This window comes from Oncorhynchus nerka, linkage group LG12, assembly GCF_034236695.1.
Source record: "Oncorhynchus nerka isolate Pitt River linkage group LG12, Oner_Uvic_2.0, whole genome shotgun sequence".
NCBI lineage: Eukaryota > Metazoa > Chordata > Actinopteri > Salmoniformes > Salmonidae > Oncorhynchus > Oncorhynchus nerka.
Genome location: NC_088407.1, coordinates 57,243,124 through 57,248,865, shown reverse-complemented (window position 1 = coordinate 57,248,865; position 5,742 = coordinate 57,243,124). Strand labels below are relative to the sequence as shown.

At 38.9% G+C, this 5,742-nt stretch overlaps 1 long non-coding RNA gene across 1 annotated transcript; it reads left to right on the top strand.

Moving 5' to 3' along the window:
• The first annotated feature begins 2,914 nt into the window (after nt 1-2,914).
• On the top strand, nt 2,915-5,519 carry LOC135574185 (uncharacterized). The gene is made up of 3 exons (XR_010465212.1): nt 2,915-2,966; nt 3,362-3,506; nt 3,647-5,519. It is a non-coding gene; the product is annotated as an uncharacterized LOC135574185 (long non-coding RNA).
• Nucleotides 5,520-5,742: the final 223 nt, after the last annotated feature.

Below are 5,742 nucleotides of genomic sequence, written 5' to 3'. Positions count from 1 at the left end.
AAGAGCGAGATTATTTGTATTTGTCAAACGGCAGCCAAGCACCGATGGACATGTCACTAGAATAAGACCCTCGATATTTATTGGAAAGGAGCATCAAGCTCATCACCTTGCACTTTCACCACCCTGTGTCACGCCCTGACCTTAGAGAGCCTTTTTATTTCTCTATTTGGTTAGGTCGGGGTGTGATTTAGGTGGGCATTCTAGTTTTTCTATTTCTTTGTTGGCCGGGTATGGTTCCCAATCAGAGGCAGCTGTCCATCGTTGTCTCTGATTGGGGATCATACTTAGACAGCCTTTTTTCCACCTTTAGTTTGTGGGATCTTGATTTCGTGTAGTGCCTGTGAGCACTCCAGTCGTTACGTCTCATTTGCTGTTTATTGTTTTTGTCGGCGAGTTTCATGAAAATAATGTGGAACTCTATGCACACTGCGCCTTGGTCCTCTCATTTCAACAAACATGACACCCTGTGAAGTTCATCATAACTTATTTCATCTGTAGCCTAATAAACTGCATGCTTTCCTGACGAGTCGCAGTGGGAGGACCACACAATATTTCACTGCATGACTCCATGTTTACTTCAATATGGTTATTATATTAATATTGCTCATAAAATATTTTTTTGCGTTTTTTGTTTTGTCAACATTTGGAAAGTTTACCGACAAATGATCTGTTTCCATCAGGACTGTCATGCCAAATGATCTGTTTCCATCAGGACTGTCATGCCAAATGATCTGTTTCCATCAGGACTGTCATGCCAAATGATCTGTTTCCATCAGGACTGTCATGCCAAATGATCTGTTTCCATCAGGACTGTCATGCCAAATGATCTGTTTCCATCAGGACTGTCATGCCAAATGATCTGTTTCCATCAGGACTGTCATGCCATTTTTTATCCGACGTACTTTACTTGCATAAAAAGGTTGGAGGGAAACCTTTCTCTCTCCATTCAACTGTCTTTCACCCTCTCTAAAAATACAGGCCAACTTAGCCACAGCTTCATTAATTAAGATGAAATAGACAAGGAAAAACCACAGAGACAGAGCATATCTCCTAATAGACTGGCTGACATTCAACACTGCTCAATAGAAAACGTTATCTGGAAGTTTCTGGGGGAAGGAAGACAATGTGTCTGAAACACAGGACCAGTTGCATAGCCACGGGAAGAAAGGGTGCTGAGGATGCAGACGCACTCCCTAAACATTTTTTTAAATAAAATAAAAAATTGAGAATAATGTTTCCCACAAAAGTAGTACACTGGGCCTCTACTAGTCCTGTATTAGAGGATAGATATAGCCTCTGCACTGCCCCAACCGCAAAAGGAACCACAGCAAATATTTTCCTGCGGCTATTTCCAGTAAAGTTCCTTATGTTCCACAAAACAAACACTGCTCCAAAAATATATTATTGTTGTTTTGTCTTATCCCGAAAACACCCGGATAGCGGTTTTGCTTAAATACTCGGTGTTAGTATTGGTGATGGCGCTCTGCCTGTGCGAAATGCATTGCCAGAGAGAAAGAGAGCGATAGAGATAGAGAGCTGTCTCCTCTCTATGATTAATTCCCCTGTGAAACAGTGTGATAATCATTGTCTCGTCAGATCTTGCCACTGATGAGCCTTTATCTCCCAGATCAGCCCAGCATCAGACGAGGACGGGGAGGAGTGTTAGAGGGAGTTGTATGAAGAGCAGTCTGAGACAGAGAGACTTGAATTGCAGCAGTATTGTTTAATAAAGACAGATATTTGTCTGCATTCCTTTCCTGCTGTTCACTGGGTACACTTCCCGGCTGAGAGGAATGCCAGCCTGGGCGACAGCGTTACGTGTGGGCACCATGCTAACACATTCCGTTCCTCTCATCTGCCAACACACAGACAGCCCTGTGCCAAATCATATGATATGTGTGTGTTCTCGTATATTTATATTCTTCAAACTGAGTGAAGAATGTCTGTATATAGAATTCTGTGTGTGTGCTTGTGTGCTTGTGTGTTAACAGCTGGCAGGCTTGACTGTGGTCCTCCTGTGTACACAGAAGTGAAGGTATTCTTGCTGACTTTACTAGGATGGTGGGGGGATACTGACCTGAATGGGACATTTACAGGAGACAGTTAAAATACCCCCAAGCTGGGCTAGGTGGGGCTGTTTCAGCTAATGCCATCTGACTGGAGTCAACCAAACCAGCTCACTGCACTCATTTCACATGAACCACTTATTTCAGGCCTGATCTGGGCTGTTGCCTGCAACAACAAACCTGATGTAAGATAAAGGTTAACCAAATGTATGAGATGAGGGAGAAAAATCCTCCACACAAGACGACTTCTGGGTTCACTATGGTTACAGACGAAACCTTTTGTTATTCTAAACTAAACAGCAATTCATATGATGCAGCAATGTTGCTCAATGACAGAAAATTGTGACATTTTTAGTTTAGTAGTCTTAAATTTAGTAGTCTTAAATTTCTAAGTGGAAATTATAAACTTCAGAAGCCTTTTTAAAACTCAAATACACTGCAAGTTTGAAATGTTTTGCATTGTAGGAAAGTTATTCTGCAACAGGGTGATCAAATTAAGATCCTACACCTGTAGGAAGATAATTTAGCATTCTCTTTCCCTGATTACATTTTCTTCTTCCTTTTCTACCCTTTGGTGACCTCTGTGAACTATACTATAGTACACATGAAAAAAGTAGAGGCAGTAGTTTTGTGTGAGGTAATAATAGGGAGAAAGAAGGATGTACGTGTCTTTCCTTATGCAAATATTTTAACAGTATCAGATGGTAGGCTACCGTTAAAGATAACTGAGTGATGAAAATATGACATGCCTGAGTCCATGTTTGGGCATACATTCTGCCCTTGCTGGTGAGAGCACTGTCACTGTTAGGAATAAAAGCTGTGCCTCACCTCAGAGACAGACAGGTATCTGACATCTAAGCAACTGAACTGGGATTCAAATTGAAGTAGAAGCTGCAGCTGGTGAGTTTAACTATTTAAAAAAAAACTGAAAACAACACAGTCAACCTCTTCAGAGAGCTCAAATACCTACTGTAACTGTAACCTGACAGTAGTTTTCATTTATTTTAAATGCATTGCAAATGACAGATACAGTAAACTACAGTACTGTAATCAAATTATTTAGCAATTATAGCTATGCCACTTGATTTAAAAAAAAAAATCTATATATATTTGAACCTTTATTTAACTAGGTAAATCAGTTTCAATTCTCAAATTAAATCAAGTAAATCAATTTCTCAAATTCAGTGCCCACTTGCCCACTGGGCACAAACTGGTTGAATGAACAGTGTTTTAATGTAATTTGTCAACCCTGCTTGAACCATGCTAATGTCTATATTTCTAATGGTGTCATTCAGCAGAGATGTATACTATCATGTCCATCAAAGATGCCAAGATCTACGTTCTCTTACTGGTGTTCATCAGCGTCTTTGTGGAGAAAGGGCAGTCAGACTTATCAACAGAAAATGTGAAAAAGATTATTGAAGACACAATATACAAAAGGTGGGTAACATATAAAGTGATGTATATTATTTAATGTTTGCATGTTGATTCGTGTAGTGCCAACACAGTACTTTACTGTGAAGTACATATAGTCTTTGCTTACTGCTGTGATGGTGATAATAACCATATTGTCTATTCAGGTTCAATCCTGAAGAGTTGAAAAGAATGATAGCAAAGAAAGCAGAAGGCACAAGAGGAAGACAGCCCAAGTAAGATCATTTTCATTTGTTTCTACTTTTAGCAACCCTGAGCTTCTATCTCATAATCTGACAATGTTTTTTACAATTACTTTTCTTGTGGCTGAGCAATCTGTATCCTCATATTGTGCAATCCCCTCCAACCCCTCTTTTACGCTACTGCTACTCTCTGTTCATCATATATGCATAGTCACTTTAACAATATCTACATGTACATACTACCTCAATCAGCCTGACTAACCGGTGCCTGTATATAGCCTCGCTACTATTATAGCCTCGCTACTGTTATTTTTCACTGTCTTTTTACTGTTGTTTTTATTTATTAACTTACCTATTGTTCACATAATACATTTTATGCACTGTTGGTTAGAGCCTGTAAGTAAGCATTTCACTATAAGGTCTACACCTGTTGTATTCGGCGCACGTGACAAATAAATGTTGATTTGATTTGATTTGACTCCATGGTTTAACCAACCCAGTATTTGGAATACGACAACCCTATCCAGTATTAGGAATACGACAACCCTATCCAGTATTTGGAATACGACAACCCTATCCAGTATTAGGAATACGGCAACCCTATCCAGTATTAGGAATACGACAACCCTATCCAGTATTAGGAATACGACAATTCTGCATGGATCTACATTTATCACTGTTCTATCTTTGAGTCTTCTTATAAACAATGTACAGTGTAGCTTCAAAATATATTTTAAACGATCTTGGCTGCTCTCATGGACTGTATTATGTCTTAAAGGCTCATTTCAAATGTTTTACTCTATGTTTGGGTTTCTAATACAGGGGCGAGCAGTTCACAATGGCACTCAGGCTTACAACAAAGGAATGTGACAGTGGGGAGCTAGAGAAAAGAGACAATCTCGAACAGGTTATGGGCGACATGGTAAATGGTGCTGTGGGCAACAATGATTGGGTCACTGCAGCTATTCCTAAGTTCAACCCCGGTTATGACAGCCATTCAGAATATCGCGTACTGGAGAAACTGCAATCCAATTTAAAAAAAGATTCTAATATAGAGTGTTTGATACTCTACACACACAACAGTCCTTGTACTGATAAATGCCTGAAAGACAACCATTTGTTCAACATTATCAACCAACTGAACGATGTTTTCTTAAAAGTAGAATCAACATATAGTGCATTAGTATTCGACCATATTTTTTATAAAGACACTGACAAAAGTAGAGAGGACGTTTTTAGTTCCCTGAAAAAAATTCCTATACCAATTTATTGCTGCTCCAAAGCTCATAGTGGATATCACTGTGCATTGCTTGACACTAGCAAAGATGACACATTTCAAATATGTTTAACTGAGATAAAGCAATGAGATATCAAAGTAATGACACCAATGATAAACCCCTGAGAAAATGAATAAAGAGCACAATATATTTTTTTCTGTTGTTACATAAACCACAACATTTATACAAATGTTTGGCTGTCATCACTCATCACTGAATTGGGATGCTAATGTTAGCAGTACATGAATGTTGGTTGTAATTATTTAGTCTGTTCTGTATCCCCCCATTCTGTCGTTTCAATGTGCTTTCTGTCTTCTGAATATTGATAAACATTCTGAAACTGTATAATGTAGTGTTTCATTTCAAACTATTTCTGCCTGATGCCAGCAGAAAGTTGTTAGTCTGTTGTTTATTATACTGTATAAATCTGTTTCCACTCGCTTATGATATCATTACTGTGATCTACAACTTTATGACGTATGAGTTATTTGCTGTTATTAAACCATTCTCTCTTGGATGTAATGAAGGATGTTGTTTGTGATAAGTGCTTTCCCTTCGTTATGTTCAGTCTCAAGTGTGAATAGAAGCCCATTAACTTGGAGACTTCTTTACAGAATTGGTCTGTGAAAGCATTTTACTCGGCAGGAGCTGCTCGTCGTGCATCATTCCAGCTGGTAGTTCATATTCCATCCATAAAAAGTTGAGTTGTCGAGGGGCTGAATGGTCAAGTTCCCAGTTTTCACACTCTCTTATAATTGATGCATCTGGAGTATGCTATTTAGT